This window comes from Stegodyphus dumicola, chromosome 12 (assembly GCF_044657685.1).
Source record: "Stegodyphus dumicola isolate Sdum_Otavi_A_Nest chromosome 12, ASM4465768v1".
Taxonomy (NCBI): Eukaryota; Metazoa; Arthropoda; class Arachnida; order Araneae; family Eresidae; genus Stegodyphus; species Stegodyphus dumicola.
The window spans coordinates 7,568,581-7,584,273 of record NC_140779.1 but is presented as its reverse complement, the minus strand read 5'-3'; positions in this window follow the sequence as shown (position 1 = coordinate 7,584,273).

The window sequence follows — 15,693 nt, the reverse complement described above, 5'->3', positions numbered from 1 at the left end:
CCATTTTGTCTCATAAAACCACTTAATATTATTCATAAAAAGTAGATGAAAGTACTTAAATAAAAAAAATCATTCAAAAGGTACCGAGTCCCCTTAAGAGCAAATGTTCTCTTTTCGGCCTTAAATAGTTTTCAATCGCCGCGAGATATTTCTAGTCCTTTCTACATCTCGAAGTTATTGGAAAGCAATAAGTTCAATGTCAAATGGGCTAATTTTTCATTACATTTTCGGTTATACAAAGCAGGCCCCATCAGTACAAGCAGAAGAACTATATTTTAGGTCATTGAATTTGAATTTCTGAGTATAATAAAGAAAGATTAACATTAAAAAACTGACTGTAGTAGCAAGTAAAGCACAAATCGCCTAACTATCATAATTCCTCTCAGCTTCCATACATTTGAAATTTGAGAATTGCATTAAAAACGGATGTTTGTCAAATAATATTAAAATTTGATCTTAAGTAAAATTGTGACAAAGCTATCGGGTCAGTTCATAAGTTCGTACGCATTAAGAGTACGCGTGGAATTCACTACGACGCATTTACTAAAAACAATACAATTTTGAACCTGTTGAAACTTGTCATCATTTGACTAACTTATTATTCAGTTCATCACAAACTTTCGTAAATATCGAACGCATTTTATTACCCATAGAAGATAGTATAGATAATCAGTACAAACGTTCTGTGCTACATTTTTTATTTTCGTTTTGTGAATCTGCCAGGTTTGCAGCGATAAAAATTAATAATGTACTACATGGTAAACACACATTTAGTGTAAGGACTGCCCAGAAATGGTTTAAAAAATTTAAAGTTGGAAAAAGCAGCATGGATGATGAACTCCATTCGGGACGTTTTGAACTGTTAGAACCAAATCAAACGATTCATTCAGAAGTTTAGAGTGAACAACTTTGCAGTCTATACTCAGAATTGATCAAAAAATGCCCACGACGGGTGAATCAAGAAAGTTTTGTTTCATCATGGTAACGCTAGACTGCATACGTCTCGAACAACGCTGCAAAAAAATGAGTGAATTTACTTGGGAGCTTTTGCCATATCCTGCTTACTCCCCAGATATTGCCCCAAGTGATTTTCACTTATTTCGTGCCTTACAAGATATTTTACTGGGAAAAAATTAAATTCTAAACAGGGTGTACACAATGAACTTTCAAATTTTTTTGCATCAAAACATCAGGCTTTCTACAGCAATGGCATAAAAAGCTGCTTGTAAAATGGCGAGAGAATGTAGATAATAGAGGAAAATATATAATTGATTAAAATGTTAAATTGTGTTTTTTTTGTATTATTTAAAAATTTACCAAAAAATGCGCACGGATTTATGAACTGACCCAATACTTTAGTGTCATTATATACAGAACTTATATAATACAGCAATTTAATGGATATTTTCATATTGCTTGGCAAGCTAATGTTTTTAATGTTGAATTTCAGTATTTGTAACAATCTATAAGAACAGAATATGATGTGTGTAGTTTAACCATTTAATTAATTTTCTACAAATACATTGGGCAAAATAAATTATGTTTTTTTCTATTTTAATACACATTTATGATTCGATTTATATTTCTTATTATCATTTCCTCTAAATTGTTGATAATATTTATGTAATATATTCATTTATCGTTTTTCCAATGTAATTTATTGAGCAGCAAATTGAGCTATAGAAATATAATTGTATTATTCCGAAAGAAAATATAATATCAATCCGCTCTTGAAAAAACAAAAAAGCCAGGAGGAACATTTCTCAAGGAATCAATATGAAAGACAAAAGTTGGAGTAAGAGTAGGCATAGTCGAGCCTGAGGGCAGGTCCAGACATCGCTAACTTAGTCTGCCGGAAGAAGATATTAAGGAAAAAAAATACGTATCCTGTTACTGTAACAAGGAAGTCATTATAGGAAAGAGCAGAAAAAGTACACAAAGAAGAAAGAGATGGTCCCAACTTCAATAACAGGTTTTTGCTGATGCAACATCTGAACTTCTAAACTATGATGCACTTTCGGAAAAAAAAAAAAAAAAAAAAAACTCCATCTGCATTATGTTTTTATTGTAATCCCTAACTCCCTCAACCCTAGCTTACTTTTTTGATTCCATAAATTGCAAATCTTTTTATATGTATGACTTACAGTTTTGATCAGGATTATGAGAAAAGCAAATTTTAAATTTGAAGACCCATATGATGATCCCTTTTCAAAATTGAGTATGTATATAACGTTAATAACTCTGAAGAAAGTAAAGCGTCCTCTGATAAAGAACTTAGGAAACTACGTTTAAAAATTTATTACACTTTGGAATTTGGACAGAACATCGAACTTCCTAATGAGAAGAATGAGGTTTGATCTCCAGTATCCTCTGTTTTTACTCAAACAAGCAGTTTAAAATAATAAATACAAAGTACATATTAAAAATAATAAAAGCAAGCTACTTTATTATATGCAACAATGTAATCCCTTTTCATATTAAGGGAGTCGGAATTTTAGTTTAAACGTTAAATTTTATACAAAATGGCAGGAGATTCGCGTGGAGTCTCCCAACAGTTGAAAAATAATATTTGTTTATATTGCAGATACTATTTCTAGTTAGTAAAATACTGAAGTAGATAAATAGGTTAGTAAATGGTAATAAACAAGAATAGCTAAATATAGTTTTTATAAGAAGGAAAAAAATTTGAAAGGTTTAGCCCTCTTGATATTTGAAAACGTACTGTAGTTTCAGCAGCTCGGCGTACTACATACGTACCCTTTTAAATCAAGGCCAGTCTTACTGCTAGGGGAGTATATAAGGTATTTATCCCCCCTTCCCTAGCGTGCCTTCGTGGTGTAACGGTGGCACGTTGAGCCGGTACTCCAGAGGTCCGTGGTTCAATTCCCGGCGAAGGCGGTTGCATATTTTTCATCTTTTCTGCTTACAATTAACCTAATGACTCTACAAGCTTTATTTATTAAATATCATGTTCTCAGTACTTAAACCATAACATTCAGTTCAACAGCAATATCGCAATATAATTTTAAATTGAACGTATCTTTAGAATTTCCGATACACAGTCTCTCGCGCTGGAGGTAAAAATAATTTTTCTGTTCAGCGTTGCCACTGCTGGCTTTGAAATCCTTGAGGTTTTGAATCAAAATTCGTTAAAGTTTTACAAAATATGAAATCGGTAATAAAACAAATTCCAAATTATGCCCATATTCGCAACAGGATTATGTCATTCAAAATTGAATGGCTCTAAGTACCGTTGCTTTATCACAATACGAGAAACATGCATATATTTATGTAGATTCTTCATTATTTAATTTCTTTAACTAAAATACAGGACGATAATATTAGGTGGCAGCAGTTTGAAAAGTGGCATTCAGAATGATTCGACGCAAAATCGCAAAAAGAATACAATAGTCTCTCAGGGACTTAGTCCCTTTGGACTAATTAAGAACCCTAATAGCAAATAGTATGCTTAAGAAAATTGATTATATAATTTTTGCTTTAAAATTCAAATAATAAATAGAAGTTATTGAATACATGTTCTTCAAGATGGATCAGAAAACCAGAGTTCGTCATCTTGTGCACTATGATTTTGAGCGAATTCTAGCTCTCTTGCTGATCTGTCATCTGAAAATATACATTTTTTTATAAATATTATAGCTGTACCTGTTTATTTCTACCCAGACTCATTTCTGAATTTAAATCTTTATAGATAGATTTTCCTTATTACATTCTGTTTCTTTGAATTTTATCAAACATCAGTTGCTAATAAATTTTGAGCTATAAGAATTGTGTTTCTGACTTCAAATTACGTTTAAACACAGTCCTCTTAAGTTTATGACTTTCAAAGTCACTCCATTTTCTATGACCGAATTACAATTCATTTAACATGTTCAATTTTCGTAAAAAATCTCATGTATACACCACATGACTTCCTTGTAAGGAATATTAAATTATACGCATTTTTTCTTGCATTTCATTTAAAATTATTGGATTGAATTAAATCTACTTCGTTGACAGAGCATAAACCACGATAGAATAAATGCATTTTTTAAAATTCACTCTAGTATTTGTTTACCATAGAGACACTCTGGCGCTAGATTCACTTAACAGTATTATATTTCGTTCATATTGTAACTCAGAATGCACAAAAGTTATATCATTTAAAGAACAGAATTATCTAATCGTTGCCACATGTTCTATTGAAATACTATAATAAAGCTAGAACAATATATAAAAAAAATTAAGCAAACCAAGCAAAAATTAAACAGTTTTTCACAGACAATTGGGTATTTCTCATTCAATTAATTCAGTTCTCACTTCGCGACAAGGCAAAAATACATAAAAACTCAAAATATCTGTATTAAAAATTACGAAGTAAATTTTAAACACTTATTTCCTCGAAAAAATTCCAGAAAGGATTAATAATGATTTACTTGGCAATAATAAATGAAGGCGTTATCTTTGTTGTTGCGAAGCTAAGTTTCTCTAGATTGGCAACAAATCCACTAGTCTTCTGTTTCAAATGTAAACAAGTAATGGCCGCCATCAAAAACAATATATTAGGCTTAGCGGCACTTAAACAACTTTAAAATTGTTGATAATTCTAAAATTATTGAATACAGATTTACTAAAGGCATAAAAGCCTTAACCGGAAGATAAAAACAACATAATTCAATCAAAAACAAACAATTCATTTACAAATATATACGAGTAAAGAAACTGAGATCACTGAGTCGGGTAACAGAGTGGATATATATATATAAATATATTTATATACGTTTGGTGCGGCCGACTGCAACCAAAATACGAGGTGCGCATCTACATATTATAGCAGATACAAAATTTCAACCTAGTCTTATATACAAAATTTCAACGTTCTGAGGCTACTCGTTTTTGAGTTATGCGAGAACGTACGTACGTAGGTACATATGTTCGTACAGACGCCACGAAAAATTCTCTTCAGAATTAATTTTAAAACAGTTTTATAATTTTTTTGGAGGAAACGAGTCTTTTATTCTGTCCTTACGTACAGATATCAAGCAAAAACATCATTGAATTGCATGGCCAAAGTACAATTTATAAATATGTACACTTAAATGTATAAAAGCATTTCAGTATGAGTGAAATCAGTTCATTCCTTCCAAACAAGAACCAGCTGGTAAGTAAATCTTCATTGCCAATCCAGGAAACAAAATCTTCTGATACTTCAGGTTAATACATATACGTATGATGTCAATACTTAAATTTAATGTCATATGACCACTTTTTTCTCAATATCAATAAAAGAGTGAAAGTGGCAATAACATTTCGTGACAGTTATCCTAACCAACCTGAAACAAAAACGTTGTTAAGAGCAGCTATTTATTTAAAATGCTGATATTAACGTAACATTTTTGACATACAATGACGTCACACGAAATCACGTGCTTTCCCCTGCGTCAGAATGCGACCTTATATAATAGTAATATGCTTAGAAATGCTGTTTTTATTTCATATTTTGTAAGACTTACAAATTTCTGATTAACAAAGTCTACAATTTGAAAGCGAACAGTGGTAACAATTTACGAAATAAAACAGATTTTTATCTCCAGCGCACGAGACTGCTGGCATTCAGAAAAATGATTGAGAAAATTAGCACTTTCTGAGTATCTAATTGATATCTCGGGCAATTCGTATTAGTCATATGAAGATGAAAATATTCGAAATTGTTTCAAACTAATATTTGGAACCTGGGGGGTACCTCTTTCAAAACTCAGCTCACAGCCGTTGCGAAGAAGATGATATTACAGACATACAGACAGACAGACGCTCTGAGATTGTAATAGAATAGATTTTTAATTTTTACCATTTACCATTTTTGCATAAAATTCATTATTCTCTATGTCTTTAAGCAATCTCAATGAGAAATCAATATTTCATATTTATAAGGCATTGCAGAAATAAATTTTTAATAGATATGGGTTTATATATATTAATTAATTTATATTTAACATGCCTTAAATAAGAATCTATATAATTCGAATTAAATAATCACTGAATTTTATTTATAATTAGAATTTTACTTATTTTATAAACAATTCTTGCCTTACAAACAAAGTCTCGCCTTGGAAAATAGCAGCTGTAATAAGTCCGAGCAGTTTCAGAATCTGCCGATTCAGAGTTGTTTAAACAAATCGATTATTTGATATTTCCTCGCTCAAATACGGATTTCGAGTATCTACAGGGAACAATGTAGTTGGAGTAAGTTTGAGGTGAGAATATTCAAAAAAGATAGTATTCAACATTTCTTTAAGCATCTAAGAAAAGCGTCTACTCCATTTTAAGTGTACTCGTTTTAAATGTTATAAGTTAGGTAGTTAGTTCTTAAAAAAAAAAAAAAAAAAAAAAAAAAAAAAAAAAAAAAAAAAAATCTCGTTCTTTGCTTTAATTGAATCATTAAAGAAAAAGACGGCTGAAGTAATTATGAAAGGCTAAAGCAAATATGTTTGTGAATGACGTTTCGTAATATTCTTCAAGAGTAATTCCTTCCTGAGGAAAATTCAGAAAAATTTATTTCTAGAAAGCACATTAGATAAACGATTCAGTTCACTAACGTACCACAATTTTAATTTAGTAAGTGGAAATAAATATTATTCTATCGATAATTGGGAATTTGAAAAAGATGGTTATGGTATACATCTGATTATTAATATAAAAAGTTATATATTCTTTTATATTAACGGAAACTGTGTAGGGACATAAAATTATTTCGAAGTAATAGAGATGAACAATGAGCAAAGCCTCCGCCGGGATTTGAACCACGGGTCCTTAATACGAGTACGCGCCGAGTGTGCTCACCACTACACTACGAAGGCATGCTAAGAAGGCGAGAGAAATGCCTTAAATTACATCTAAAAATTTTCACAAGAAGGTATTCTCAACATTTAATTTGGCAAGTTCTTCTGAAGCAATGTAATTAAATTAGAACTGTAAAATATAAGTTGCAGTCAGTAATCTGAATTTGATAGAGGAAAGATCGTGATATATTTACGAGACATTTTTAAAAATAAGAAATATAATCTTTGAAATATTTACATTTTTTAAGTGCATCACAGCGTAAAACAATTATTTTGTTTGTATTTTTGATGATAATTCAAAGAGGGAAAATTATCAATTTGAGATAATATAATTTTTTATTTTAAACTTCCGAAACAATCTTCATTATATTCTTTTGTGAAGCGAAACAAATTAGAAATTTCCGATGAGGTGCTCGAACCCACCGAAATGCCACTTACTTGTTTAAAAAATATGTTATTAAAATTGATGTAACAGTAAATCTAAATAGTTTGATTTAATGTTTTACAGGTATTTTACTTTTTTAAAATTTAACTGAAAACCTTTATCTCTATCATCCAAACCAAAAGTATAATTTCTACATGCTTTTCTTTACCCCTTTAAACCATATTCAATAATTTAAGACATGAATACTACATTTATGTATAATAGATAAATTTTCGCAATAGTTATAATTCAAATTCACAATTATAACTGTAGGATGGCATCGTCCATTATAATCGGATGACGCGACAAGCTGTGAAAATAAATCTTCTATTTTTCCGATGATAGAATTCAGACGATTCCGCCATTAAGATGATGATGCGACTGAAAGATGTTTACATGTAACAGACGGTCGATTCTCTTCATCTGTAAATATCATCTATGTAAATTCATCCTTCTACACATGTAATCATTTTGTAGTTTGTAGCAACTATTCATGTTTCCATTAAATATTCAAGTTATTTGTAAATTGGACTAGTTTATTATCCCTTAGACAGCCACAAAAGAAGTAAGTTTACAGACATTATATTCCTAGACACTAAGTCACGATTCTACATAACTTTAACTAAAGAACAAATGAGTTACTAAGAATTCTATGGAGATATGAATTTGTATGCTATAACAGAACTCTTTTGGATAATGGAATAGCTATATAATAAGTTAATTGTTCAATTAATATCTTCAAACAATGAGATATCAAATCTCTGCAAAACACAGCTTTAGTTGCGAATGAGAAGCATTCTATATATCGTTCGGTAACAGATGGTATCTAATGTTTTTTTCTAAACTTTTATCGCTAGACGTTTTTTGTGTTGAGGAATTCATTTGTCTTCTAGTGAGGATATTTTCATAAACCTCAGAACAGAGAGCATACTAAAACTAACCGAGTAATGATTATCAGAGAAGAGACGATCTTTGCGAGAATTGTCAATCATGAGCTGTTATTTTCCACAGGAAAATACTAGTGCCTCAGAAAAGGCATTAAAACATTAGCAATCAGAACGATTGGTTTCGTAAGAAAAAACTTGAAAGCTCAGTTACAAATGCGTTGGCGACTCGGCTTTCCCATTCTGCCAGCTAGCGATCGTTTATTCGCCCGCCGAAGGTCACTTAATTAACATACGTCACAGGCTACGCAGGTATCGTCTGACAAGGTTATCCATTTTCTATACGACATTTAAGCCTATTTATTTCGTAACTAGGCAGAAATACAGCACAAGACTGTCAGCAAATGCATTCGTAATACTGTTTCTGGCGTTGGTAAAGGATATGGCTACTTTTATTTCTTCAGTGTTGTCGTTGTTCATAGTTAATTAAAACTAACCAATGAAAAAACTTTAAGCGGCAATTATCATATATAACATGATGTTCATGGAATGAGAGGTATTTTTAACTGTCTTATTCTTGTACACTGCGGGCGGGAAAAAAGGGACAGTTTTCTTTCTCAAGTTCTATTTGGCCGATTGAGGAAATTCAACTTGCATTTTTCATGTGTCGAAAGTGCGACTAAGGATATGTATTAGATTTATCCCTACATATAATAAAAGAAAGAGTCTGTGTGTGCGTGTGTGTCTTTCGTTCGCGCTGCGCGTAAGCTAATAGACACACGGCTACGAAATTTGGTACATAGATGCATCTAGACAAGAGCCAGTGCACCTCGAAGCGATTTTTTCAAAATTTAATTAGAATTTTTTTTTTGTTATGTTTTGTGACGAAATCGCGTCATTTTGAGACATAACGGGCTATAGGAAAGCGAGATTTTACTCTACGCACTCCATTTTAACATCGTCATGAAACGTGCGCACTTAGCTACTTTAAGGACTTAAAATGAATTTCGTGTTTCAATAAATCGATTCAATACGAATTTATTTAACAAAGGGAGCTTAACACCTTTTCAACGGGATTTTTTCTAAAAAAGTTTATGTTTAAAAATATACACTTTATTTTTCTTTCATTTTTGGACACGTTAAACTTTCATCCATGCAACTGCTTTTACAAAAAGAATTTTGGAAAAATGATAATATTTTGTATTTTTAAAAACATTTTTAAATGAAGCTTCCGAGTACACTTCTCACATCTTTAAAAATGTGATTTTGGCAACAATTTTCCTTTCTTACTGTTGTTGATAGATTTTTGATGAAATCGCATCATTTTGAATAGTTTCATTCTTTTAGAAATATGGGTTTGGCAACAGTTTTTTCATCGTATTTCTTATGTCACTGTGTTTAAGAGATTGGCATATTTCATTGTCATATTTTTATATATATAATACATTTTTATTGATGTTTTTTATAAAGTTGTTCTGCAGAGTAAAATTGTGCGCGGAATGTTTTGTTTTTTGAGTTTCTTTGTAAGATACTGAAAAGTTTTGCATGATTTTTTTTCTTCAACGGAAAGTTGGTTAATTCTTTTAATTAGGATAATTAATATTTGTATTAAGGGATAGAGCTTATTTCATTTTAATTTTTTTTTCTCTTGAAAACATAAAATAAAACATCATTAATTATACTTTGCTTTTCAGAATTTTTTGTTTTTTGTATTCTTTTATATTATTTATTGCTCATTTCACTGTATAACTCACTGTAAGATATTGAACTTACTGTAAGAACTGCTCATTTCACTGTAAGATATTGAAACGTTTTGAGTGATTGTTTTAGGAAACAAAGTTCTTAACCTCCATTATACCATTTGAGTTCTTAAGATTTTGAAAAGGGAAGTTGGTTAATTTATTTATTAGGATAATTAACATTTGTATGAAGGGATATTGCTTAATTCATTGTAATTTTGTTATACGTAATAACTTTTTTATGAAGTTGTTCTGCAGAGTAAAATTCTACGCAGTTTTTAAATTTAACGTTTGGTGTTCTCTTCAGCCATTTTTCCGGTACATTTAAAAGCCAGACGAAGGCTGGCAGCGAACCTGCTAGTATAGAATATATTAGAGAAGGATTACAGAGGTATCGTTCTCTCTGTTGTTAGATACATTAGTCTCAATCTAACGTATCTGGCATTGGGTACTTCCGTTAGTGTAACTCTATACATGATCGTAAAATTTTAAGATTATAAAATATTTTTCGAGATATTGTTAAAAAGCTAAACCTGAGATACTGTTCGTAGGTAAAAAATTATAGTTACACACCCTAACAGCTCATTATCACCAACATATCCACCACTATTTCCACAATTGGGGGAAAATGAAACTCCAAACAGTTTGTATTAGACATACAAACTATCATGAAATATATTCTACGATAAAAGCAAGGTTCAGGTTTTAATCGATTTAGAAAGAATAAACCATCTCATAAACTGATGTTTAATTTAAATATTGAACTAAAAGTGAATAATAAACCGATTACACCGGTGTGCCTGAAGTTGGAAACAGCACATTTCAAGCGTAACGGGAAGAAAAATGTTTCCGTCATCAAACTCGGCACACATTGTATCATCGACAGAGTTTCGATGCTTAAGACACTATTTGCACCTAGGGACCCATGTTCTTAAATCGGATTAAGTTCTCCCGCATTAAAGTAATTATAAAGAGTGCGGTGGCAACATCAAAACGCAATTGAACGCCGACATCCAAAATTAAGTTAAGGTATTCGCACTGTGTTCTCATTTAAAATTGCGTCGCTTCATTATGTAAAATACTGCAACCGCAAAACTGTCAGAAAGGGACATTCTTCACCAAGCAGTTCGCTCCAGGTTTTGGTTTGAGCATATTTTACAAGCGGGGGTATAATTAACTTTTATTTTGCGGCAGACTAGATTGTCATTAAGAATACAACGTTAATGGTTGTGTTCTTGGGTAAAAAGTTCCTCCGAGGTGTCGGATAATTGGAAATAACAATTATGCTTATGAGGTAGTCTACTTGCAAGGGATTTTTGACTAGAATCACAAAGCACAGAGCCGATGAATATCTAATTTCCGTAGTTTGAAATAAATAAAACACAAAAATAATGAAATAGATTAGCTATTTGTAGCCTAAGACATAAATAAACGTTAAACAAGCAATTAAAGCCCTTTTTTTTTATTTTGTCCAGAACTATCTGCACTTTATTTGCGTTAGTAGTAGTAGTAGTAGTAGTAACGGAGGACGTGGGCACCATTTTCCCTCTACCATTACGGTTAATCGGTTTTGCCCACTTCCGCCGTTATCTAGTATTTATTAATAAATCAAAGGTTTTTACACTGCCATATAGTGTGCCATATAGTCCCATAGAAAAAAATAAATAAAATTAAAATCTTAAAGTAGTACTGTATAGTCCTTCATGAAGCGTATCTTTGTAAGTAATTCTTTATAAAATGTCGAAATTTGTTCTTAGTAAAAAACGTTTGAAACATATTCCTTCGTTCTTCTCCAAGAAGTTCTCTTTCTTTCTTCTTCTTTTCTTCGTTCTTCTCTTTCCTTTAATCTTTCTTTCATTTAATCTTTTTTAAATCTTCCGTTCTTCTATCTAAATTTCTTTCCTCCATTTTACATGTATTTTCTTCCTGTATATCCTTTATCTTTTTACGTAATATAGCGAAAAAGAATCGTGTGTGTGTGTGTATGATTATGGCAAAGCCTCGAGGGCTATCTGCCTAAGGGGAGGAATACCTTCGTGGAGGACTTTCTAAGGGAAACTGGCTTACACGTTACATATGGGGAAAACCACGAAACCGCCCATGCAGCCATCCCGTTCGCGGGATTCGAACCTCGGACCGAACTACCAGTGTTCAGCGACTTTACCGCTCGGCCGCTGGTGGGCTATAGCGAAAAAGAAATCCATCTTTATGAAATACTTGTTAACATATTCTTTCCACCTTCTACAGAAAAATTTCCTTTTTCTTTTTAAAACCTTTAATTGTAATTTTATACCTTTTCCCTTTAAATCTTTTTCCTTTGAAGCCGCCTTCTTCTGCCTTTCCTCTGAAACCTTTATTTGTAATTTTATACCTTTTCCCTTTAAATCTTTTCCCGTTGAAGCCTCCTTCTTCTTCCTTTCCAAAAACGATTAACTAGTTCTTCATTAGCTATATCATATTGAATACTACTTGAATATTATTTCCTAAATTTATAGTTATCCTTATACTATGGAGTAAATTCATCTATATCTCAAATCCTTAAACTTCTTCTACTCAGCAGCTTCTTCATCTCTTCCTGTAACTTCCGTTATGTTCGCTTCATTCTTCATATATAGGACAAATATGAAATCCATCATTATGAATTATTTCTTCTTAAATTCTCACTACCCTTTTCATTAATTTCATCTTCTTCTCGTCCTCGTGGTTTCTACATAAAAAAACTTCACATCTTATTCTCTATTTTTTTAATAAAACATCTTCCTGTAAAATTCCCCTCTTCTTCTTTTAATGAAACATTCTTATATAATGAAAAACGTCTTAACTAGTAAATAGACAGTAGATTTTACTGGTTAGCAAATACAAAGGTACATTTATTCTAATCGTAATGTCACATTAGTTCCTTTTCTTATTCCTTTCTATGGCTGAATCATGTAGAGCCTTCCCCTTCTTCCTTTATTGGACAGTTAAGAAAAACATTCTTGTTAGTTCTTGTTTCTTAAGAAAAACATTCCTTCTTCATAAATTACGTGTCCTTTTACCTTTTAACTTCTTCTTATAAAAGTTAAATAAATTTCTCTTTCTTCTTTGTAGAATCTTCCTGTAAGAATTAAATGCTTCATTTTCATAGGTAGCCTCCATATTCTTTAAGGGAACAGTTGAAAGATCTGCGCTTTAGATTTACTTTTAACCTTAAATCGTATTGCTTCTATGGGGCCCACCAGTGGCCGAGCGGTAAAGTCGCTGAACACTAGTAGTTCGGTCCGAGGTTCGAATCCCTCGAAAGGGCTGGTTTTCGTGGTTTTCCCCATGTGTAACGTGTATACGAGCCAGTTTCCCTTAGAAAGTCCTCCACGAAGGCATCCCTCACCTTAAGCAGATAGCCCTCGAGGCTTTGTCATAATCACACACACACGTATTGCTTCTCTATAAATTTCTTCTTCTGCATAGTAAATGCATATTTTAAAATTCAGTGCTATTATGAATGTATGAATTTACCTGAATAAATAAATTTATTTATTATTATTATTTTTATTTGACATATCTTAATATCACGATTTATTACATACGTTCCATATGTATATTTATAGGTAATTTCAAAAGCAGAATCCTTTAAATGATATTTAATTTTTAGCATTTGAATAAATTATATAACTTGGCATAGGTCTGTTCCTAGTCTTCCTAGTATTTGCATTGTTTTCGTGATTTTTTGTACTATACAGTGTCTTACAAAAGTGATGGGACACTTGTGCTTTACCAAAGGAAACTGCAATAAAATAAATTTAAAAAAAAAACATGTAAAAATTTTTTGTGGGTGTGTTTCATACTTAAATTTAGTAACAATTATTACATAATATACATTTTCTCAAAATAATAAAATAGTAATTTAATAAAAATACAATTGTTTAGAACGGAGCAAAAAATGCCTCACATAAGTGATGGGACACTTAATTTTTAATCAAATATTTATCCAAAAATTTTACTTTTTAAAATGTTTTAATACTTTGTTGGATTTCCTTTTACTTTTAAAGCGTAATTTAATCTTCTTTTGATGGGTGCGACTAATGTTTTTGTGATTTCTGGAGTGATTTTACCCCATTCTTCTTGAAACACCAATTTTAATTGTTGTTTTGAAGAAATGGTGTGTTTGCGAATTCTTGATTCCAATTCTTGCCAAATATTCCTATGGGATTTAAGTCTGGAGATTGTGGTGATGTTTTTATTATTTCAGGACAGTTATACAGCAGCCAGAGTCTAACGTTCAAAGCAGTGTGCTTGGGGTCATTGTCCTGGTAGAATTTAAAATCGTTATTAAGGGTCAATTTTCGTGCTCAAGATTTCAAATTTTGATTTAAAATGTCAATATACTTGTACTTATCCATTATACTGTCAATAAAAATAAGATTACCAACTCCAGCGGACGACATACATCCCCATACCATAACTCCTCCTCCACCATGTTTTACTGTTGGCACCAAGTTCTGTTTGCGAAATTCTTTCCAGGGTTTTCTCCACACCAAGATTCTACTGTCAGAACCAAATATATTAAATATACTCTCATCAGCAAATATAACTTCATTCCAGTAATCAGAATTCTTATTTATGTTGGATTTTGCGAAAGCCAGTCTGAGTTTTCTACTCTTTTCACTTACGAAGAATTTTTTCCCGGTTGCTCTACCGTGATATCCAGCAGATCGAATTATTCTTCTAATAGTCTCAAGATTAACAATCACTCCATATAATGCTTGTAAATCAGCAGCAACTTTAGGAGCACTCATTCTTCGATTTTGTTTTAATATTTTGAACAATACTTCGCTTTATTCCATTGGATAGCTTTGATGGTAGGCCAGGTCTTCTTTTATCCTGAATCATATGATTCTTTTTATATCGTTTAATGATATTGAAAACTGTTGAATGATTCATGTTAACTGTTTCAGCAGTTTCTCTAATAGATTTTTCAAGTTCAATATGCAAATATGCAATAACTAATTTTCGAATTTCAGGCAAATTTTCTTTTCGTTTAGCATTCATGGCTGCACAGAGCTAAAAAACACAAAACTTCCAAAACAAACTGGAGAGAAAGACTGCAGACGTTTTTATAAATTATTGCTAATTGCTTTTGAGTAAAAATAAAAATCCAAAAAATATTTTTATTGTAGTACGTAGTAGTATCTAATGGTGTCCCATCACTTATGTGAGCCATTTTTTGCTCTGTTTTAAACAATTGTATTTTTATTAAATTATTATTTTAATATTTTGAAAAAATGTATGTTATGTAATAATTGTTACTAAATTTAAGTATGAAACACACTCACAAAAATTTTTTTCGTGTTTTTTTAAATTTATTTTATTACAGTTTCCTTTTTTAAAGCGCAAGTGTCCCCTCACTTTTGTGAGACACTGTATATTTCTGTTTAACTAAGATTTTTTTAAACGCTTCAATATTTGTAGAAGGCATGTTTATACTGTTTGACCGCAACTGCATATATTGGTGTGTGAAATACCAAACCTTTCGAAATAGGTTGAAAATGGTCCGTGGCCTGAGACATAACGGACTAATTGAGGGTTTGTAATGACCTGTTGCACATCAACATTTGTAAAATGTAGGAACGTTCTTCTACCAGTATCACTGTTGTTCCTCTCATTCTGCCATTGTAAAAGTGAACAATTAAATTTAAAACAATTCAATATATTTTTTTTCCTATTTCGAATCTAATACAAATTGTAACGCTTGTTTACTTGAGAAATATTCTGAAGCGGGCCGAAGCATATTACTGAAGATAAACATGTGCATCTTCGTAATCTACATATAT